The sequence below is a fragment of the Physeter macrocephalus genome, chromosome 4, assembly GCF_002837175.3.
Source record: "Physeter macrocephalus isolate SW-GA chromosome 4, ASM283717v5, whole genome shotgun sequence".
In the NCBI taxonomy this organism is placed as follows: domain Eukaryota; kingdom Metazoa; phylum Chordata; class Mammalia; order Artiodactyla; family Physeteridae; genus Physeter; species Physeter macrocephalus.
The window spans coordinates 30,030,461-30,055,421 of NC_041217.1; the positions used below are offsets into that span (position 1 = coordinate 30,030,461).

General features: G+C 37.7%; 1 long non-coding RNA gene across 1 annotated transcript in view; it reads left to right on the forward strand.

Moving 5' to 3' along the window:
- Positions 1-24,961, forward strand: part of LOC102982445 (uncharacterized) — a 157,924-nt gene that overhangs the window by 45,927 nt on the left and 87,036 nt on the right. Inside the window, exon 2 of the long non-coding RNA XR_003679391.2 lies at positions 2,817-2,898. This is a non-coding gene — a long non-coding RNA (uncharacterized lncRNA). The remainder of the gene's footprint in view (positions 1-2,816; positions 2,899-24,961) is intronic.

Genomic DNA, 24,961 nt, shown 5'->3' on the forward strand with positions numbered 1-24,961 from the left:
AATTTACATTCCCACCTAACCTATATATATGGAATCTAAAAAAAAAAATGGTTCTGATGAACCTAGGGGTAGGACAGGAATAAAGATGTAGACATAGAGAATGAACTTGAGGACACGGGGGATACGAGGAAGGGTAAGCTGGGACTAAGTAAGAGAGTAGCACTGACATATATACACCAGCAAATGTAAAACAGATAGCTAGTGGGAAGCGGCTGCATTGCACAGTGAGATCAGCTCAGTGCTTTGTGACCACCTAGAGGGGTGGGATAGGGAAGGTGGGAGGGAGACGCAAGAGGGAGGGGATATGGGGATATATGTATACATATAGCTGATTCACTTTGTTATACAACAGAAACTAACACAACATTGTAAAGCAATTATACTCCAATAAAGATGTTAAAAAAAAAAAGTAGCTGGCTGTGAAAGAACATGCCATATTCAGGGGAGGAGGCATTCCCAGCTCCTGAGAATTTTATCTGCTTTTTATCCAGGGGTAGGAGAGTAGGGGTGGGGTCATATGTGGCTCAAGATATTGTTGGGAGCCAGTTATGAACTCCAACACCAGTTTATTTTGAAGGCAATAGGGATCCAGTGGAGGATTAAAATAAGAAAGTTATCAGATATGGCAGTGTAGATGTTGGACAGCAATGGACAAATACTGTTAAGCAGGAGTCCAGCTAAAGACCATTTCTATTATCCTGGTGAGAGATTTTGAGAGAGCTAAAGCAAGTCAGTGGCAAAGAAGTTCTGACAGAGGAAATCTTTCCAAAACAAAAAAACAGGATAATCTTTCTTGTTTCTTGGTTGTTGGAAGAATGGAGTAAGGAAGAGGTATTTGTTCTAATGTGAGAGGTGGCTGGGGGCAGAAAAGAACCTAGTAAATTAGAGTGGACACACAGGAAAGGAGGAAACACCACTGTTTTTTTTTTTCCCCAAACACTGCCTTCAAATTATATTTCAGAATTTATTAAACAGTGACTGTATTTTTAAATGGCTAGCTATTGCAGCATGTTCATACATCAAATATTAGCCATTCCCAGATGATGTGTTAAATCAATGTTGCCTCTAAAACAGATGTTTTAAAATAATCTTGTGACAAAGATGGGTAAATTCTTCCTTACAAGTGTAAAAAAAAACAGATACATTTTAAGGGAAAACTTGTACTAACTAACCAATCACAAATGTTTTCTTGGTGAATGGCCTGTTTAACTTTCCTATTAGCACCAGAATTTCTTGGTTTCTTGGTTCTGTGCCTGGGTTATTGGAAGTAAAAACATGTTTTGAGTGAGCTGACTGTTTTTAAGATGACTTTGAAACAGAATCTCTGCATTGAAGTACTCTAACTGCTACACACTATTATATATAAACAAGATATAGTGTTTATGGGCAATGTCCACTAAATCAGGTATCTTATGTCATTATGATTAAAGTAGTTTATAAAAATTCTTGACTTTTTTTTGAAAAAGTAAGTACATGTCTTACATGGAATTGATAAGATAACCTCTCTGGACTTAATAATGATGGGGAAGAACTGGTTGAGAATTATATGAATAACATGGAACTTGGGGGAATATGTCTATGTCAATGGAGAACTGCAAAATGATGATAAATAAAAATTTCTTTATGTTTCTTTCTTTCTCTTCTCTCTCCCTTTTTCCTCTCTCTCTCCCTTCCTCCCTCTCTTCTCTCCCTTCCTCTCTCTCTTCTCTCCCTCCCTCTTTCTCTCCTCTCTCCCTTCCTTCTCTTCTCTCTCTCTCTCTCTCTCTCTGTTCAGGGTAAGAAGAGTAATACAGAGCTCGGTCTACTATTTTGGGATGGGAACTATATTTAACAGATCACAGAAAGAAAACACAGCCACTCCATTACTATTTTGCATTCATCTTCTTCTAAGAAAATGATATTTAAACTGACATGCTGACATATGTTAATTGGTGATTATAAGGAGAAAATTGAAATTTGAGGAAGGAGACTAAGAGGAACAATGCCAGTATGTAATAATGGCAAAATATAGGGTCTGGTGTTAAAGTAGGATTTGAATTTATGCCTTACTAGGTACATGACTAGGCAAGCTATTTGATCTGTTCAAGCTGAGTGGTATCTAAAGTTTCATTTTCTTCATTTTTAAGGTGGAAATAATTCCTACTTGAGGATTAGTAAGGTAGGATCAAATGAAATAATATGTGAAACTTACTGGATGCTTAAATTTTCTCCTTCATTTCCTAACCTAGGAACTAATAACTAATAACTTTAGCCTGTGTTCAAAGTACAGGACCAGTTGAATAATATCCTGGTGTCTGAAAGTACTAGAGATGTGACCATAAAGCTCTCTATTGATTGTCATTAAAATATTGTGTAGGAGTAGCCAAAGTCTAGAGAAGAAGAGTTGTTCTGATTTTTTTAAGAGGAAGATGATAGAGCTAGGAGATTTCTAACTAGTCAACTTCACATCAATCCTTAGGAAAACTTTCTAGAATATATTATTAAATGGATAGCTTAGGGCTTCCCTGGTGGTGCAGTGGTTGAGAATCCGCCTGCCGATGCAGGGGACGCGGGTTCGTGCCCCGGTCCGGGGGGATCCCACATGCCACGGAGCGGCTGGGCCCGTGAGCCATGGCCGCTGAGCCTGCGCGTCCGGAGCCTGTGCTCTGCAACAGGAGAGGCCACAACAGTGAGAGGCCCGCATACCGCTAAAAAAAAAAAAAAAAAAAAAAAATGTATAGCTTAGGAAAATTTAGGTAATGTAATTTCCAGTGAGAATGCAGCATGAGTTCCAAAAGAACAAGTCTTACTAAACAAATCAATTTTATTTCTGCTAGGGTTACTACGTTGACAGCTGAGGGGATTGCTGTATACACCATGTGACTCCAGTGGCCTAAGACACTTGACAAAGTGATAGTGGTAAGCTACCCATAACCAATGAGCATTAAAAGATGGGGCTTCACCCCAAATCAATCATTCATTCTTCACTTCTTTGTGGATGTTTTCTAGAGGTAAATCTAAGCCACTACATCCACCTTTATAATAATTTCATCTTGCTGACTTTGGATCTGCTTTTTTAGCTTGCTATGTTCATTGTAACTTTTATTAGATTTCACTTCCGGCTTTATGTCATCTACATATCTGGTAAGTAAGACTCCTCTTTCAGTGGAACACAAGGACTCATATGATCCCTTTTGGCTTATGAGTCTATCTGATGGACAAGATACTGATTGCCTTTCTTTTTTGTTGTTGTTTCTTGCAAGCTCTATGACTTTGGGAAAGTTATTGACTTCTCTAAACTCAGTTTTCTCATTTGTAAAATAGAAATAATAGTACAACCTCAGAATTATTTGGGGGGAAAGTAATTGATTGACATAATATATGCATTCTTGGTATATTATAAGAATTTAGTAGATAGGATGGTTATTATTAGACAGGATATAAAGCTAGAGAAAAGTGCCTTCACATGAATCAGGATATAGAATCATAATAAAATAGTGAGAAGTTATTATATCGGTTAATATTTTGGTGCTGTTAACTATTCAAAATATTCATAGGTTTCTAGGACAGTAAAAAAAATCTAGACTAGACATCTACCCCCAAGCTAATTCAAAAGAATTTTGTCTTCTACAAAGAAAACCATAAAAATGCCCATTACAGTCTTCCATTTCAGGTTCTAGGGAAATTATTTTATGGTTGTGACATAATTTTTTCAATGTAAAATCTCTGTTCTACAGAAAGAAGCTCCATCCATGGTTAGATCAATTGCCCAAATTATATTGTTTCCTGGAATATCTGGGGAATGAACCATACCATACATTGCTATCATTCTTAAGTACATCGATGACCTTATTAATATTATATACAATTTTTTGGTTTTCATTTGTTTCCTTGTGCATGGAATTAAGACTTTCAATTGAGGTCTTATAAACTTTTAAGTAAACATATATGAAAATTAATATTTTCTACATCTCAAATCTACATCTAGGTTCAAAGGCAAACATTGTGTTTGCATCAACCTAATAGGGGAAAAGAGAGTCAGAATGTATGTTTATAAGTTATATATTTCACCTACAATAATTAATTTTCACATTTATCAAAATGATGTATTCAAGTAGTGATTTGGTAGAAATACAAACATGCTTTGGACATAAAGATAAGAACTACAGATTATTGTGTCAGATCATAGTCAGGTGCATTCATTTTGCACCATCTCTGAATTCTTTATATATTAGAGAACACTTCATCATTCAAACAAGGTTTTTGGCTTGGTTCACTCAGTTCTACAGCTTCAGTTTTCATCATCCTGTCTATTAGAGAAGGCATTTCAAGGCAGAAGTGCTTGCCCTGAGGCCAAGGAGGTTGTGTGGGCTCAGGAACCTGCATGTTCACTCTCAGTGAAAACACCTCAACTCTGAAGGAATTTATAATTAGTAACAGTTTGAAAGATCTCCCTGTAAGTGGGAAGAAACAATTTAGGGATTAGGTTGGGTATGTGTAAGAAATGAGGAGGTGATGAAAGAAGTTTGGTGCCAAGTTCTGTTATAGGTGCCTAGTATAGTATTTCTTGTATACAGGAAATTTCTTCCTCTTTTTGGTCCCTCCTTTTCCAATGATGAAAGTGACATATCCCTTTGGAATTGGAAGTTTCTGGAGAAGGATTGGCTTATGAGAAAAGCAGGTTTGGTGTGTGAGATCACATGCTGTGCCCAGTGAAGGTGGAGTTTACCCTAGCACTCCTTTATTACTTAAAAAACCAATAGTTTCATGTGAAACCAATATACTTTGCCCTTTGTGAGGCCCTTCACCTTTCTTTCTATATTCAAGGGTGGATATAATATGATCCTTTAAGGATTAACTTCTATAAATTGCCATTGGCTTAAAAACCCAAGAGAATGATTATAATAAAATCTAAACTTTTGGTCATTATGTTAGGCCAGTAGTTCCCTGCTAGGGACAATTTTACCTCCCAGGGGATATTTGTTAATTCCTGGAGACATTTTTTATTGTTACAAATTGAGGGGAAGGGTAATGTTACTGGCCTCTAGTGAGTAGAGTCCAAGGATGCTATTAAATATTATACATTGCACAGAATAGCCCTCTACAATCAAGATATATCTAGCCCCAAATGACAATCGTGCTGAGGTTGATAACCTTGTATTAAAAAAGAATGTTTGGAGGAGGGATGGTGCGCTGTTTCTGAGCACATTGTCTTATAACAAACTGATAGAGCAGCATATAACATGAACTCTTTTCCTGAAGATATTCAGTCTCCTGGGGAAGAAGGCTAATAAGTAAATCAATGTAGTATAGGCTTTGGTAGAGTTATGCAGAAGGAACGTTCACTGAGGGAAGAATATCTAACTTCGACTGAGAAATTAAAGGAGGCCTATTATTAATTGATATTTATATGATAAAATGTAATATAACTTTTAGCTACATTAGTTTTCACTTGCAAGTAGCAGAAAGATCTGTCAATAAAAGTGATCAGCAAAACTGGAAAGTCAAGAGACAAAGTGAACTTCAGCGTTGGTTTGTTTCAGCCACGCAGTGACATCACCAAGGAAGGACATGATATAATCCTTCCTCTCCTCTGCCTTCCAAAGACTCAAGCTTCAGTTTAAGACTCATGCATCTTCAGGTTCATAAGACGGCTACACACTACACATCAATTGCAGGAGAGGAGGAAAGAATGTCAATTTCAAGACCCCCTCAGAAGAGTCAGGAAATATTTTTCACATAAACCTCATCTTATCTCTCACTGTCTGTAACTGGTTCATCTGAACGAAGAACCGTAACCAGGATATAAAATCATGCTTGTTAGCTAGGGTTGAGCCAAGCTTAATCTATATCACTAGGGAAGTGTGGATATTTAAACAGAAAGAGGAATAGCTACAGAAAGAAACAAAACAGATGGTAACAAGGCAACCACAATGGCCATTATATGTAGGAAGAACATTCAAGGCAGAAAAAATAGCTCAGATAAAGACATAAAGAAAGAGCACAGCATGTTCAAACTGAATCTCTAAAGTGGTTGATATGGTTGGAATCCAGAAGATGTGGTGAGAAGTAGTAACAAATGGAGTTGGAAAGAAAGGCAGGGGCCAGGTCATAAAAGCATCTAAGTGCCATGAGAAGGATATTATTCTGTAGCCAATTCTGAACCATTACAGATTTTTGACAATTGTCTATGATAGGATTGAGAAGAATGGAAAGGAGGAAGTTGAAACTGGGAGCAGAGAACTCTAATTTTGGACAACTCATGTAATGCATCTGAATTTTATTTAAGAAATGATAACAATTATACCTTCTTTTTCTAAGCACTAAATGAGACAAAATATGGAAAGTGCTTAACACACAGCAGGTAATCAAATGTTAGTTATCATTTGTTCACATACTTGGAAACGCTAGTTTTGTGTTTCATCTGCGCCACTACCACTTACTGTGGGAACTTGGTCAAATTAATTACCTTGAATAAGAGTCCATTTTCTCTCTACTCCACATCACATGATTATTATGAAAATTACATGGGATTATATTTATAAACATCACAGTGTAACTGAATGAGACTATAATTCCACAAGTCACTATAATAGATTATTTATAATAGAGGAAATACAGAGAGGTGGGAAGGGTGATGATCTGTCTTAGAGGACGAATAGAATGGATATAGAGAGTATGGGTAAGGGAGAAATCAATTATGACTCAGAGTTTTTGATGTGAGCTATTGGGTATATTGTAATTTCATTTTCTGAGATAGGGAAGCTTTGGGCTGTAGGTGAGAACCAGGTTTCATTTCATTTCATGTTTTGAACATTTTAAACTGGAAATGTTGGTAAGATATTCAGGTTGAGATGTCAGGGAGGAAATTGGATGTGTAAGTCTGGCACTTAGTGGAGAGGTCTCTCTGGAAATATAGATATGGGAGTTGACAGCACACCTGTAGAAGCTACACCATGGAGATTATGAGATAAACTAGAAAGAGCAGAGAAAGAGAAGACATCAGGAAGAGTGTAAGATCTGAAGGAATCTATCATTTAGGGGTTTAGTAAGGGAGAAGGAATCAGCAAAGGAGACTGTGAAGGAGAAGCCAACTATTTAAGAGTCAGGAGCATGTAAATTTCAGAGAAGGAAGGAGTGATCAGCTGCATCAAACTCCAATTCAAACTCCTCTAGTATCCTTAAAAAAAGTAGTTTCAGTGAACTTCCGGGAGTGGAATCCAGATAGAAGTGGGCTAAGTGGGTGGTAAATGAAGAACTGGAGGAAATACAATTTTTTTAAAATATACATTAGTGAGGGAAGAAATTATCTCTTATTTTTTAAACATTTTGACAGCAAAGGGAAGCTCCCAAGAAGAGCTGAAAAATGAGGTAGGATATAAAATAGAATGTAAGTAAGGGGAGGATTTTTGTTGTTGCTTTAGGATAAGAATTCTACAACATATTTGCCTACTGATGGAAATAATACAGCTGGAGGGAAAGGGGCTCACTGAGCAGGTAAACCTTGAGCAGATGTGAGTTCTCAGACCCAGGGTACAAGTGGGAGAGATTAGCTTTTGAGATGGGGACGGATGCATCCTCCTTTCTAAGAGGAGGGAAGAAAGAAAAGACCTCCTGCAAGTACAGGAGGGCTTACACCTTGAGAGGGGAGTACAGGTCTGGTCACCTCAGTATGGGTTTTTCTTCATTCACCTTGCTTGGCACTTTGGGCTTTTTCAAATTGAACTTTTGTGGGTTGGTTTGTTTTTCAGAGCAGTTTGGGTTTACAATAAAATTAAGAGGAAAGTACAGAGATTATCCTGCCCACACATATGTAGAGCCTCATCCATTATCAACATCATTTACCAGAATTGTATATTTTTACCGAGAATGATCTACATGGACACATCATAATCACCCAATGTATACAGTTTACCTTAGGGTTCACTATTAGTGCTACATAGTCTATGGGTTTGGACAAATGTATACCTACCCATATATCCGTCATTATAATATCATGAAGAATATTCTCACTACTCTCAAATTCCTCTGTTCTCTGCCTATTCATCTCTCCTCTGACTCCCCCACTGCTGCCCCTAGCAACCACCGATCTTTTTGGATCCTGTGTCCATAGGTTTGACTTCTCTACAATATCATATAGTTGGAATCATGCAGTAGTCCGCCTTTTCAGATTGGCTTCTTTCACTTAATAATATGCTTTGAGGTTTCTCCATGTCTTTTCATGTCTTGATAGTTCATTTCTTTTTAGCACTGAATAATATTCCATTGTCTGGATGGACCACAGTTTATTTATCCGTTCGCCTACTGAAGGACATTTTGCTTGCTGCCAAGTTTTGGTGACTATAAATAAAACTGCTGTAAACATCCATGTGCAAGTTTTTGTGTAGACCTAAGTTCTCAGCTCCTTTGGGTAAATACCAAGGTGTATGATTGCTAAATCATGTGGTAAAAGAATGGTATAGTTTTGTAAGAAACTGCCAAACTGTCTTCGAAAGTGACTGCACCATTTTGCCTTCCCAGCAGCAATGAATGAGAGTTGCTGTTGGTTCATATCCTCACCAGCACTGGGTGTTGTCAGTGTTCCAGATTTTGGACATTCTAATAGGTGTCTACCGGTATCTCATTGTTGCTTTAATTTGCATTTCCCTGATGACATATAATGTGGAGCATCTTTTCATATGCTTATATGCCACCTATATATCTTCTTTGGTGAACAGGTCTTTTTAATCAGGTTGTTTGTTTTCTTATTCTTGAGTTTTAAATGTTTTTCGTATATTTTGGACAACAGTCCTTTATAAGACGTGTCCTTTGCAAATATTTTCTCCCAGTCTGTGGCTTCTCTTCTTGATATTGTCTTTCAAAGCACAGTTTTTAATTTTAATGAAGTCCAGTTTATCAATTATTTCTGCAACAGATCATGTGTTTGGTGTTGTATCTAAAAAGGCAACACAATACCAAAGGTCATTCAGGTTTTCTCCTATGTTATTTTCTAGGAGTTTTATAGTTTTGTGTTTTACCTTTAGATATGATTCATTCTGAGTTAATTTTGGGAAGGGCATAATGTCTGTGTCTAGATTCTCTTTTTTTAATTGTTGCGTGTGGATGTCCAGTTGTTCCAGCACCATTTGTGGAAGAGACTGTCTTTGCTTCATTGTGTTGCCTTTGCTCCTTTGTCAAAGATCAGTTGACTATATTAATGTGGGTATATTCTGGGCTCTCTCATCTGTTCTACTGATATATTTGTCTTTTTTTTTTTTCCAACATCACACTGTCTTCATTACTGTAGGTTTTTTTTTTTTTTACCATCTTTATTGGAGAATAATTGCTTTACAATGGTGTTAGTTTCTGCTTTATAACAAAGTGAATCAGTTATACATATACATCTGTCCTCATATCTCTTGCATCTCCCTCCCTCCCACCCTCCCTATCCCACCCCTCTAGGTGTTCACAAAGCAATGAGCTGATCTCCCCGTGCTGTGCGGCTGCTTCCCACTAGCTTTCTATTTTACGTTCGGTAGTGTATATATGTCCATGCCACTCTCTCACTTTGTCCCAACTTACACTTCCCCCTCCCAGTATCCTGAAGTCCATTCTCCAGTAGGTCTGCATCTTTATTCCCGTCTTGCCCCTAGGTTCTTCATGACCATGTTTTTTTCCTTTTTTTAGATTCCATATACATGTGTTAGCATACGTTATTTGTTTTTCTCTTTCTCACTTACTTCACTCAGTATGACAGTCTCTAGGTCCATCCACCTCACTACAAATAACTCAATTTCGTTCCTTTTTATGGCTGAGTAATATTCCATTGTATATATGTGCCACATCTTCTTTATCCATTCATCTATTGATGGACACTTCGGTTGCTTCCATATAGAAATTAAAGGAGGCCTATTATTAATTGATATTTATATGATAAAATGTAATATAACTTTTAGCTACATTAGTTTTCACTTGCAAGTAGCAGAAAGATCTGTCAATAAAAGTGATCAGCAAAACTGGAAAGTCAAGAGACAAAGTGAACTTCAGCGTTGGTTTGTTTCAGCCACGCAGTGACATCACCAAGGAAGGACATGATATAATCCTTCCTCTCCTCTGCCTTCCAAAGACTCAAGCTTCAGTTTAAGACTCATGCATCTTCAGGTTCATAAGACGGCTACACACTACACATCAATTGCAGGAGAGGAGGAAAGAATGTCAATTTCAAGACCCCCTCAGAAGAGTCAGGAAATATTTTTCACATAAACCTCATCTTATCTCTCACTGTCTGTAACTGGTTCATCTGAACGAAGAACCGTAACCAGGATATAAAATCATGCTTGTTAGCTAGGGTTGAGCCAAGCTTAATCTATATCACTAGGGAAGTGTGGATATTTAAACAGAAAGAGGAATAGCTACAGAAAGAAACAAAACAGATGGTAACAAGGCAACCACAATGGCCATTATATGTAGGAAGAACATTCAAGGCAGAAAAAATAGCTCAGATAAAGACATAAAGAAAGAGCACAGCATGTTCAAACTGAATCTCTAAAGTGGTTGATATGGTTGGAATCCAGAAGATGTGGTGAGAAGTAGTAACAAATGGAGTTGGAAAGAAAGGCAGGGGCCAGGTCATAAAAGCATCTAAGTGCCATGAGAAGGATATTATTCTGTAGCCAATTCTGAACCATTACAGATTTTTGACAATTGTCTATGATAGGATTGAGAAGAATGGAAAGGAGGAAGTTGAAACTGGGAGCAGAGAACTCTAATTTTGGACAACTCATGTAATGCATCTGAATTTTATTTAAGAAATGATAACAATTATACCTTCTTTTTCTAAGCACTAAATGAGACAAAATATGGAAAATGCTTAACACACAGCAGGTAATCAAATGTTAGTTATCATTTGTTCACATACTTGTAAACGCTAGTTTTGTGTTTCATCTGCACCACTACCACTTACTGTGGGAACTTGGTCAAGTTAATTACCTTGAATAAGAGTCCATTTTCTCTCTACTCCACATCACATGATTATTATGAAAATTACATGGGATTATATTTATAAACATCACAGTGTAACTGAATGAGACTATAATTCCACAAGTCACTATAATAGATTATTTATAATAGAGGAAATACAGAGAGGTGGGAAGGGTGATGATCTGTCTTAGAGGACGAATAGAATGGATATAGAGAGTATGGGTAAGGGAGAAATCAATTATGACTCAGAGTTTTTGATGTGAGCTATTGGGTATATTGTAATTTCATTTTCTGAGATAGGGAAGCTTTGGGCTGTAGGTGAGAACCAGGTTTCATTTCATTTCATGTTTTGAACATTTTAAACTGGAAATGTTGGTAAGATATTCAGGTTGAGATGTCAGGGAGGAAATTGGATGTGTAAGTCTGGCACTTAGTGGAGAGGTCTCTCTGGAAATATAGATATGGGAGTTGACAGCACACCTGTAGAAGCTACACCATGGAGATTATGAGATAAACTAGAAAGAGCAGAGAAAGAGAAGACATCAGGAAGAGTGTAAGATCTGAAGGAATCTATCATTTAGGGGTTTAGTAAGGGAGAAGGAATCAGCAAAGGAGACTGTGAAGGAGAAGCCAACTATTTAAGAGTCAGGAGCATGTAAATTTCAGAGAAGGAAGGAGTGATCAGCTGCATCAAACTCCAATTCAAACTCCTCTAGTATCCTTAAAAAAAGTAGTTTCAGTGAACTTCCGGGAGTGGAATCCAGATAGAAGTGGGCTAAGTGGGTGGTAAATGAAGAACTGGAGGAAATACAATTTTTTTAAAATATACATTAGTGAGGGAAGAAATTATCTCTTATTTTTTAAACATTTTGACAGCAAAGGGAAGCTCCCAAGAAGAGCTGAAAAATGAGGTAGGATATAAAATAGAATGTAAGTAAGGGGAGGATTTTTGTTGTTGCTTTAGGATAAGAATTCTACAACATATTTGCCTACTGATGGAAATAATACAGCTGGAGGGAAAGGGGCTCACTGAGCAGGTAAACCTTGAGCAGATGTGAGTTCTCAGACCCAGGGTACAAGTGGGAGAGATTAGCTTTTGAGATGGGGACGGATGCATCCTCCTTTCTAAGAGGAGGGAAGAAAGAAAAGACCTCCTGCATGTACAGGAGGGCTTACACCTTGAGGGGGGCGTACAGGTCTGGTCACCTCAGTATGGGTTTTTCTTCATTCACCTTGCTTGGCACTTTGGGCTTTTTCAAATTGAACTTTTGTGGGTTGGTTTGTTTTTCAGAGCAGTTTGGGTTTACAATAAAATTAAGAGGAAAGTACAGAGATTATCCTGCCCACACATATGTAGAGCCTCATCCATTATCAACATCATTTACCAGAATTGTATATTTTTACCGAGAATGATCTACATGGACACATCATAATCACCCAATGTATACAGTTTACCTTAGGGTTCACTATTAGTGCTACATAGTCTATGGGTTTGGACAAATGTATACCTACCCATATATCCGTCATTATAATATCATGAAGAATATTCTCACTACTCTCAAATTCCTCTGTTCTCTGCCTATTCATCTCTCCTCTGACTCCCCCACTGCTGCCCCTAGCAACCACCGATCTTTTTGGATCCTGTGTCCATAGGTTTGACTTCTCTACAATATCATATAGTTGGAATCATGCAGTAGTCCGCCTTTTCAGATTGGCTTCTTTCACTTAATAATATGCTTTGAGGTTTCTCCATGTCTTTTCATGTCTTGATAGTTCATTTCTTTTTAGCACTGAATAATATTCCATTGTCTGGATGGACCACAGTTTATTTATCCGTTCGCCTACTGAAGGACATTTTGCTTGCTGCCAAGTTTTGGTGACTATAAATAAAACTGCTGTAAACATCCATGTGCAAGTTTTTGTGTAGACCTAAGTTCTCAGCTCCTTTGGGTAAATACCAAGGTGTATGATTGCTAAATCATGTGGTAAAAGAATGGTATAGTTTTGTAAGAAACTGCCAAACTGTCTTCGAAAGTGACTGCACCATTTTGCCTTCCCAGCAGCAATGAATGAGAGTTGCTGTTGGTTCATATCCTCACCAGCACTGGGTGTTGTCAGTGTTCCAGATTTTGGACATTCTAATAGGTGTCTACCGGTATCTCATTGTTGCTTTAATTTGCATTTCCCTGATGACATATAATGTGGAGCATCTTTTCATATGCTTATATGCCACCTATATATCTTCTTTGGTGAACAGGTCTTTTTAATCAGGTTGTTTGTTTTCTTATTCTTGAGTTTTAAATGTTTTTCGTATATTTTGGACAACAGTCCTTTATAAGACGTGTCCTTTGCAAATATTTTCTCCCAGTCTGTGGCTTCTCTTCTTGATATTGTCTTTCAAAGCACAGTTTTTAATTTTAATGAAGTCCAGTTTATCAATTATTTCTGCAACAGATCATGTGTTTGGTGTTGTATCTAAAAAGGCAACACAATACCAAAGGTCATTCAGGTTTTCTCCTATGTTATTTTCTAGGAGTTTTATAGTTTTGTGTTTTACCTTTAGATATGATTCATTCTGAGTTAATTTTGGGAAGGGCATAATGTCTGTGTCTAGATTCTCTTTTTTTAATTGTTGCGTGTGGATGTCCAGTTGTTCCAGCACCATTTGTGGAAGAGACTGTCTTTGCTTCATTGTGTTGCCTTTGCTCCTTTGTCAAAGATCAGTTGACTATATTAATGTGGGTATATTCTGGGCTCTCTCATCTGTTCTACTGATATATTTGTCTTTTTTTTTTTTCCAACATCACACTGTCTTCATTACTGTAGGTTTTTTTTTTTTTACCATCTTTATTGGAGAATAATTGCTTTACAATGGTGTTAGTTTCTGCTTTATAACAAAGTGAATCAGTTATACATATACATCTGTCCTCATATCTCTTGCATCTCCCTCCCTCCCACCCTCCCTATCCCACCCCTCTAGGTGTTCACAAAGCAACGAGCTGATCTCCCCGTGCTGTGCGGCTGCTTCCCACTAGCTTTCTATTTTACGTTCGGTAGTGTATATATGTCCATGCCACTCTCTCACTTTGTCCCAACTTACACTTCCCCCTCCCAGTATCCTGAAGTCCATTCTCCAGTAGGTCTGCATCTTTATTCCCGTCTTGCCCCTAGGTTCTTCATGACCATGTTTTTTTCCTTTTTTTAGATTCCATATACATGTGTTAGCATACGTTATTTGTTTTTCTCTTTCTCACTTACTTCACTCAGTATGACAGTCTCTAGGTCCATCCACCTCACTACAAATAACTCAATTTCGTTCCTTTTTATGGCTGAGTAATATTCCATTGTATATATGTGCCACATCTTCTTTATCCATTCATCTATTGATGGACACTTCGGTTGCTTCCATATCCTGGCTATTGTAAATAGAGCTGCAATGAACATTTTGGTACATGACTCTTTTTGAATTATGGTTTTCTCAGGGCATATGCCCAGTAGTGGGAATGCTGGGTCATATGGTAGTTCTATTATTAGTTTTTTAAGGAACATACATACTGTTCTCCATAGTGGCTGTATCAATTTACATTCCCACCAACAGTGCAAGAGGGTTCCCTTTTCTCCACACCCTCTCCAGCATTTATTGTTTGTAGATTTTTTGATGATGGACATTCTGACCAGTGTGAGATGATATCTCATTGTAGTTTTGATTTGCATTTCTCTAATGATTAATGATGTTGAGCATTCTTTCATGTGTCTGTTGGCAATCTGTATATGTTCTTTGGTGAAATGTCTATTTAGGTTTTCTGCCCATTTTTGGATTGGATTGTTTGTTTTTTTAATACTGAACTGCATGAGCTGCTTGGAAATTTTGGAGATAAATCCTTTGTCAGTTGCTTCATTTGCAAATATTTTCTCCCATTCTGAGGGTTGTCTTTTTGTCTTGTTTATGGTTTCCTTCACTGTGCAGAAGCTTTTTAGTTTCATTAGGTCTCATTTGTTTATTTTTGTTTTTATTTCCATTTCTCTAGGAGGTGGATCAAAAAGGATCTTGCTGTGATTTATGTCAGAGTGTTCTGCCTATGTTTTCCTCTAAGAGTTTGACGGTGTCTGGCCTCACATTTAGGTCTTTAACCCATTTTGAGTTTATTTTTGTGAATGCTGCTAGGGAGTGTTCTAATTTCATTCTTTTACATATAGCTGTCCCGTTTTCCCAGCACCACTTATTAAAGAGGTTGTCTTTTCTCCACTGCATATTCTTGCCTCCTTTATCAAAGATAAGGTGAGCGTATGTGCGTGGGTTTATCTCTGGGCTTTCTATCCTGTTCCATTGATCTATATTTCTGTTTCTGTGCCATACTATCTTAATTACTGTAGATTTGTAGTATAATCTGAAGTCAGGGGGCCTGATTCCTCCAGCTCCTTTTTCTTTCTCAAGATTGCTTTGGCTATTCGGGGTCTTTTGTGTTTCCATACAAATTGTGAAATTTTTTGTTCTAGTACTGTGAAAAATGCCAGTGGTAGTTTGATAGGGATTGCATTGAATTTGTAGATAGCTTTGGGTAGTAGAGTCACTTTCAAAATGTTGATTCTTCCAATCCAAGAATATGGTATATCTCTCCATCTATTTGTATCATCTTTAATATTTTTTTTATTTTTTTTTTGTACTTCTTCTTTTCCAATTTGGATTCCTTTTGTTTCTTTTTCTTCTCTGTTTGCCGTGGCTAAAACTTCCAAAACAATGTTGAATAATAGTGGTAAGAGTGGGTAACCTTGTCTTGTTCCTGATCTTGGTGGAAATGGTTTCAGTTTTTCACCATTGAGGACGATGTTGGCTGTGGGTTTGTCATATATGGCCTTTATTATGTTGAGGAAAGTTCCCTCTATGCTTACTTTCTGGAGGGTTTTTATCATATTGTGAATGGTCTGTTCATATTTTCTATTTCTTCCTGGTTCAGTCTCAGAAGGTTGTGCATTTCTAAGAATTTGTCCATTTCTTCCAGGTTGTCCATTTTATTGGCATATAGTTTCTTGTAGTAATCTCTCAGGATCCTCTGTATTTGTGCATTGTCAGTTGTTACCTTTCCTTTTTCATTTCTAATCCTATTGATTTGAGTCTTCTCCCTTTTTTCTTGATAAGTCTGGCTAATGGTTTATCAATTTTGTTTATCTTCTCATAGAACCAGCTTTTAGTTTTATTGATCTTTTCTCTCGTTTCCTTCATTTCTTTTTCATTTAATTCTGATCTGATCTTTATGATTTTTTTCCTTCTGCTAATTTTGGGGGTTTTTTGTTCTTCTTTCTCTAATTGTTTTAGGTGTTAGGTTAGGTTGTTTATTTGAGATGTTTCTTGTTTCTTAAGGTAGGATTGTATTGCTATAAACTTCCCTCTTAGAACTACTTTTTTTTTTTTTTTTTTTTTTTGCGGTAGGCATGCTTCTCACTGTTGTGGCCTCTCCCGTTGTGGAGCACAGGCTCCGGACACGCAGGCTCAGCGGCCATGGCTCATGGGCCTAGTCGCTCTGCAGCATGTGGAATCTTCCCGGACCGGGGCACGAACCCGTGTGCCCTGCATTGGCAGGTGGACTCTCAACCACTGCACCACCAGGGAAGCCCTAGAACTACTTTTGCTGCATCCCATAGGTTTTGGGTTGTCATGTTTTTATTTTCATTTGTTTCTAGGTAGTTTTTGATTTCCTCTGATTTCTTCAGTGATCTCTTGGTTATTAAGTAGTGTGTTGTTTAGCCTCCATGTGTTTGTATTTCTTACAGATTTTTTCCTGTAATTGATATCTAGTCTCATAGCATTGTGGTCAGAAAAGTTTACTGTGGAGATTTAATCTGCTGCTCCTGAGGCTGCTGGGAGAGATTTCCCTTTCTCTTCTTTGTTCCAATCCGCTGCTCCTGAGGCTGCTTGGAGAAATTTCCCTTCTCTTCTTTGTTCGCACAGCTCCCGGGGTTCAGTTTTGGATTTGGCCCCGCCTCTGCATGTAGGTCGCCTGAGGGCGTCTGTTTTTTGCTCAGACAGTAGGGGGTTAAAGGAGCAGCTGCTTCGGGGGCTCTGGCTCACTCAGGACGGGGGGAGGGGGGGGTACGGATGTGGGGCGAGCCTGCGGCGGCAGAGGCCAGCATGACGTTGCACCAGCCTGAGGCACGCCGTGTGTTCTCCCGGGGAAGTTGTCCCTGGATCACAGGACCCTGGCAGTGGCGGGCTGCAGAGGCTCCCGGGAGGGGAGGTGTGGACAGTGACCTGTGCTCGCACACAGGCTTCTTGGTGGCGGCAGCAGCGGCCTTAGCGTCCCAGGCCTGTCTCTGGGGTCTGCGCTGATAGCCGCGGCTCGTGCCCGTCTCCGGAGCTCCTTTAGGTGGCGCTCTTAATCCTCTCTCCTCGCGCACCAGGAAACAAACAGGCAAGAAAAAGTCTCTTGCCTCTTCGGAAGCTTCTGAGTTTTTCCCGGACTCCCTCCCGGCCAGCTGTGGCGCACTAGACCCTTTAGGCTGTGTTCGCGCCGCCAGTCCTCTCCCTGCGATCCGACGGAAGCCCAAGCCTCAGCTCCCAGCCCCCGCCTGCCCCAGCGGGTGAGCAGACAAGCCTCTCGGGCAGGTGAGTGCTGGTCGGCAAGAATCCTCTGTGCGGGAATCTCTCCGCTTTGCCCTCCACACCCCTGTTGCTGCGCTCTGTGGCTCCGAAGCTTCCCCCCTCCACCACCCCCTGTCTCCGCCCGCAAAAGGGCTTCCTAGTGTGTGGAAAGCTTTCCTCCTTCACAGCTCCCTCCCACTGGTGCAGGTCCCCTCCCTATTCTTTTGTCTCTGTTTTTTCTTTTTTCTTTTGCCCTACCCAGGTAAGTGGGGAGTTTCTTGCCTTTTAGGAGTTCCGAGGTCTTCTGCCAGTGTTCAGTAGGTGTTCTGTAGGAGTTGTTCCACATGTAGATATATTTCTGATGTATTTGTGGGGTTGAAGGTGATCTCCGCGTCTTACTCTTCCGCCATCTTGAAGCTCCTCCTAGTGTAGCTTTAAACTAAGTCTTGAAGTCAAGCAGCATCAGTCTTCCAAATTTTCTCTTCTTCAATATTGTCGGCTATTCTGGGTCTTTTGTCTCTTCATATAAACTGTAGAATCAGTTTGTCAATATATGTATAAAATATCTTGCTGAGATTTTTATTTGGATTGCACTGAATCTAAAGCACACTTGGGAAGTACTCACATCTTGACACTATTGAATATTGAGTCTTCCTCTCCATAACTTTGGAATATCTTTCCACTTATTTAGTTCTTGTCTGATTTCATTCATGAGAGTTTTTTGGTTTCCCTAATATAGACCTTGTACATTTTCTTTAGACATACTTAAGCATTACATTTGGGGGGATGCTAATGTAAATGATATTGTATTTTTTAATCTCAAATTCTACTTGTTCATTGTTGGTATATAGGAAAGCAATTGACTTTCGTATATTAACCTGTATCCTGCAACCTTGGAGATGAATTGGGCCTTTTACGTTTATCCTATTTCTTAACTGTCCCACTATTTTCTTCATTATTTTGCTCTACATTCTGGAATATTTCCTTATCTTCCTGGTTAATAATTCAGGTTTCAAGCCTATTCTCTTAATTTGCCTTTCTGTTTAATTTTTAGTCAATATTTCAGTATCTAAAATCTATTTATTTTTCTCTGATTGCTCCTTTATTGTAATACTGTTTTTATTTCATGAGTGCAATATTTTCTAATTTCTCTGAGTTTAAACATTCAACACTTTCCTTCTTTTATTTCTTACATGATCTTTTCCTTTTGAATTCACTGTTCTCTTAGTTTATCTTATCTTTCTCTTCACTTTGTTTTCTTCAGATGTCTGATGATCAGATTTATGAATAAAAGTCTATGTTGAGTGGAATTGCTGGATCATACAGCAGTTCTATTTTTAATTTTTTGAGAACACTCCATACTATTTTCCTTAGTGGCTGTACCAATTTACATTCCCATCAACGGTGCACAAGAGTCCCCTTTTCTCCACACCCTTGCCAACACTTGTTATTTCTTTTCTTTTTGACGATAGCCATTCTGACTGTGTGAGGTGATATCTCATTGTGGTTTTTATTTGCATTTCCCTGATGATTAGTATGCTGAGTATCTTTTCATGTGTCTGTTGGTCAACTGTATGTGTTCTTTGGAAAAATGCCTATTCAGGTCCTCTGCCCATTTTGTAACTGGGTGATTTGCCTTTTTGATATTGAGTTGTATGAATTCTTTATATATTTTGGATATTAGCCCCTTATTGAACATGTCATTTGCAAATATTTTCTCCCATTCAGTAGGTTGCCATTTCATTACATTGATGGTTTCTGTTGCTGTGCAAGATCTTTTACGTTTGAGTAGGTCCCACTTGTTTATTTTTGCCTTTGTTTTCCTTGCCTGAGGAGACAAATCCAAAAAAATATTGCTAAGACCAATGTCAAAGAGCATACTGCCTATGTTTTCCTCTAGGAGTTTTATGGTTTCAGGTCTTATATTTAGGACTTTAAACTATTTTGAGTTTACTTTTGTATATGGTGTGAGGGAATGTTCTAGTTTCATTCTTTTTCCTGTAGGTGTCCAGTTTTGCCAAAACCACTTATTGAAAAGACTGTCTTTTCCCCACTGTATATTCTTGACTCATTCACTTATATGTGGAATCTAAAAAATAAAATAAATGAGCAAATATAACAACACAGAAACAGACTCAGAGATACAGAGAACAAACTAGTGACTACCAGAGGAGAGAGGGGTGGGAGAGGGGCAAAATAGGTGAAGGAGATTAAGAGGTAGAACTTCTATGTATAGCATAAATAACTTATGAGGGTGTAATGCATAATAAATAAGTTATGAGGGAATATAGTCAATATTTTATAACTTTGTATAGAGTATAAGCTATAAAAATAACAAATTATTATATTGTACCTGAAACTAATATAATAAGTCAACTATAGTTCAATTTTTAAAAAAGTCTATGTTTATTAATACAAGTAACTGGCTTGGGTAAGTTTTTTTGCAGTTGTGTAGCACTGTTAGAATAAAAAGCCTCTTTTCAAACATAAGTCAGATTGTGGCCCTGGGTAAGTAGTCAGGTTCTATAGAGAGGAAGCTTTCTCTTTATGGCATGTAACTATCTTAACAGCCTAATTCTGACAAATTCTTACTAGGATATACTCAGTCTTATTCTCTCTTCCTTTCTCTCTCTCTCTTTCTCTTTCTCTCTCAGTCTGATTAGTACAGGCAGGATTGTTGCATAATGTGAAGGAGAGGGAATTACCAGATCAAACTCAGGTTCTGGCATGAGCAATGGTCTCATTTTCATACTGTTTGTTGTATAAATGAGAAAAGATAAGGCAATTTTTTCCTTCACTAGTGATTTTCAAGAAATGATGGTAAAACTTCCTAATATAATTTTTTTGATAACTGTATCTTCTTATAACCTTTTTTTGTTTATATTCCATTTTACCTAGAGGAAACAGAATTTTGTTAATGCTTGTTTTTTTTTTCATCTTTCCTTGTATATAACTGTATTTTCACCTACTACCCTTACCCAGACTAAACTATTTGACATTGCTAAGTTTGTACATGTGTGAGGGATTTAGTTCACCCATTTCCAATAAAATCTGCCTGTCACTTAGTCTAAAATTTACTAAAGGCATGGATAAGAACAGCAAACCCAGATTAGACACATGGTTTTCTTTTCTCTTCGTTCTTTTTTTTTTTTCTGGCTATGTGGGATATTAGTTCCCCAACCAGGGATTGAACCCACATCCCCTGCATTGGAAGGGCAGAGTCATAACCACTGGACCACCAGGGAAGTCTCTAGACTTCCAGGTCCCATGGTTTTTATCATTGGTTCTATCACTCCCCAGCTGAAAGGATATTACATTGTAATTTTTTATAGAAAATGTCTTTTAATTTGAATTGGATATGACCCTTATTGCTAATAAATCTGGTATTACATTATAATAAGTTTCTGCTGCATTCTACTTCTAATTCTCTCCTTTCTGGCTCAATGAAAATAAGATCTAATATCTCTTTTAACCGTTGTTTCTGTTTAGAAAATGTTCCTCATTATCTGGGGATTATTGGAACTAGGTAAGATTTCAAAAATTAAGGAAATGATCATCAAAAGCATTACTGTGCTGGTACTTCTTGCAAATATTGTTGGTTATTTTTATATAATAACACCCTTTTTGTAGAGCATTTTGTCTGTTTTTGTACCAGAAACATCTATATATCTTTCCTCAGACATTCTATTAATAAACATGTTCTTGAGCATCGGTCTAGCACTTTGGAAGAAATTTTTTATAACTTTTAAGTGAATTTTCTGCTTTACTCTAACCTAATGTACATGGAATGTAAACGGGGCATCACTGTTTTACAGCTATGAAAACAGTCAGAGAGTTACCCTGAAAGAAATTGACATTGTTAGAAGAGAGCCAGCTAAGTCCTCTGGATCCAAGCAACATTCATTTGGAACAGAGAGCCAGAGAGACCAGGGCGAGTCTTCACTCCATTTCTCACTGTGTGATCTTGCATAGCTCATTTAAACTCTCTGAACCTAAACTATATTGTCTGTAAAGCAAAAATCATAATATGTGTCTTTGACAGTAATTGTAAGTATTTGCAATAAATCACTAACCTGGTAAATTCAAAATAAAATAGTAACTATTACAACTACTACTACTATAACTACTACCACCACCACTACTACTACCAACACTACTACTACTACTACTACTACTACTACTACTACTACTACTACTACTACTAATCCTACTTCTCCTTCTATTTATTGGCAGTTTCAGGTACTTTGGTTAAAATGTATACCAAAGGACTTTTTTTAATGTTGATGATAATCATAAGCATATTTCTGGACACACTTATCCATGACAAAGACTTGCAATTTGGCTTCTTTCTTTCTTTTTATTGAAGTATAGTTGATTTATATATATATTTTCTTTTTCATATTCTTTTCCATTATAGATTATTACAAGATATTGAATATAGTTCCTTGTGTGATGCAGTAGGACCTTGTTGTTTATCTATTTTATGTATAGCAGTTTGTATCTACTAATTCCAAACTCCTAATCTCCCCTCTTCCTGCTGCCCCCCACCCCGCTATCCCCTTTGGTAACCATAAGTTTGTTTTCTATGTCTGTGAGTCTGTTTATATATATATATATATATATATATTTTTTTTTTGCTCCGGACGTGCAGGCTCAGCGGCCATGGCTCACGGGCCCAGCCACTCCGCGGCATGTGGGATCTTCCCGGACCGGGGCATGAACCCGTGTCCCCTGCATCGTCAGGCGGACTCTCAACCACTGCACCACCAGGGAAGCCCAGTCTGTTTATATTTTGTAAATAAGTTCATTTGTGTCATATTTTAGATTCCACACGTAAGTGATATCACACAGTATTTATCTTTCTCTGTCTGACTTACTTCACTTAGTATGATAATCTGTTGGTTCATCCATGTTGCTGCAAATGGCATTATTTCATTCTTTTTTATAGCTGAGTAATATTCCATTCTAGAAATATATCACATCTTCTTTACCCATTCATCTGTTGAGGACATTTAGGTTGCTTCCATGTCTTGGCTATTGTAAGTAGTGCTGCAATGAACATTGGGGTGCACATATCTTTTCAAATTAGAGTTTTCTCCAGATATATGCCCAGGATTGGGATTACTGGATCATATGGTAACTCTATTTTCAGTTTTTTCCCTGAAAATAGAATTTTTAAAAAATTCTTTTTTTTTTTTACACTTAAAAAGAAACAAACCCTTGTGTTGAGGGCTGACTTTCAATAATCGCAGCTAGGGAGCTTCCCTGCTACATACGAAACCCTGATCCAGAAGCAAGTCATCTACCAATGGTTTAGCACCAGGTTCCCCAAGAACATGTGATGCATGATGGGTAAGGAGGTGGCCGCCTTCCTGGCCGTGCCCCTCAGTTTTTTAAGGAAGCTCCATACTGTTTTCCATAGTGGCTGCACCAATTTACATTCTCATCAACTGTGTATGAGGGCTTCCTTTTCTCCATACCCTCTTCAGCATTTATTGTTTGTAGGCTTTTAATTGATGGCCATTCTGACTGGTGTGAGGTGGTACCTCATTGTAGTTTTGATTTGTATTTCTCTGATAATTAGTGATGTCAAGAATCTTTCCTTGAGGACACAGGGAGTGGGAAGGGTAAGCTGGGACGAAGTGAGAGAGTCGCATGGACATATATACACTACCAAATGTAAAATAGATAGCTGGTGGGAAGCAGCCACATAGCATAGGGTGATCAGCTCTGTGCTTTGTGACCACCTAGAGGGGTGGGATAAGGAGGGTGGGAGGGAGACGCAAGAGGGAGGGGATATGGGGATATATGTACATGTATAGCTGATTCACTTTGTTATAAAGCAACAACTAACACACCATTGTAAAGCAATTATACTCCAATAAAGATGTTAAAAAAAAAGAGAGAGAGAAAAAAAAGAATTTCATGAGCCTATTGACCATTTGTATGTCTTCTTTGGAGAAATGTCTATTTAGGTCTTCTACTCATTTTTTGATTAGGTTTTTTTTGGTTGTTATTGAGTTGTATGAGCTGTTTATATATTTTGGAAATTAAGCCCTTGTAGGTTGCATCATTTGCAAATATTGTTTCCTAGTCTGTAGATTGTCTTTTCATTTTGTTTATGGTTTCCTTTGCTGTGCAAAAGCTTATAAGTGTGATTAGGTCTCATTTGTTTATTTTTGCTTTTATTTCTATTGCCTTGGGAAATGACCTAAGAAAATATTGCTATGATTTATTTCAGAGAATGTTTTGCCTATGTTCTCTTCTAGGAGTTTTATGGTATCCTGTCTTATATTTAAGTCTTTAAGCAATTTGGCTTCTTTCTAATTGATGTGGTAAACTGTGGATAAAAAGCTAAAATAACTTATTTTTGCAGGTAAAACCATTATTAAAAGCAATAGGTGAATTGTATTTGTACTTTCCCATTCCCCACAATTATACCCTAATGACATATAATACAGTATGAAGCATGGGTCTTTATTCTTTCAAATGAGACTCTGGTTCAAATACTTCAAGTCAGAGAGCACTGAAAAACCAGTACTATTTCTTATTATCTTTTAGTATTTATATATCACTGTTTGGAGTTAGTGCTGGTTGCCTGGTAAACGACATGGCCCTTTAATATAAACACCTAAAATATGACTAATAAACTGACTAGGCTCTAGCGAAATCTTAGGTAGTAGTTTGAACTAGTGAAAAATTTTCCTTCCCAAGATTCGTAACAGTTCTTATTCAAGCAATGAGTATTTCATTTATTGTCCCTCCTATTTAGGAGGTTTTCCTCTATACCTAGTTAACTTCTATTTCTCTTTCAGATTTCAGCTCAGATATCACTTTTTTGGGGAAGGCTTTGCTGACCCTCTCTAGGCTAAGACAAGTCCCTTGTTAGTCTTTCTCATAGTACTGCTAGTGCTGAGTGTCTTTCCTGAGACACTCCGTAACTGTTTATTCGTATGATTACTTGATTGATACCTGTCTCACCACTAGAACGAAGGCTCCATCAGGGTAGAGATCACTTTTCTTGGCAAATAGTACATGATAAATAATATTTATTAAATATGTAAATGGCATTTGACCTTTAGACTAAAGCCAGATAACTTTAATAAAAACTCCAGCATTATTTTTTTCCCTCCAGAAAGATCTTTTTACTTATGGCAGTTATTTATTTTTAAAATGTGTCCCGTTACATTAGGGTACATGGGACCAATCCTTGGCGAGCAGAAATATAGGACTTCTCTGTTGGCTGGGAATTGTACTTTGAATTCAGAATCAATCAATAATTTTTGCTATTATTACCAAAAATATAATATTAAGTGAAAATAATTGGGTTGAAAAACTTCATATCCTATAAAATTTCAGTTTTGTCAAATATACATCACAATGATTAAGAAAGACTGGAAAGTAATGGTATTATGGTGATTATTATTTTCTTCTTTGTACCTTTCT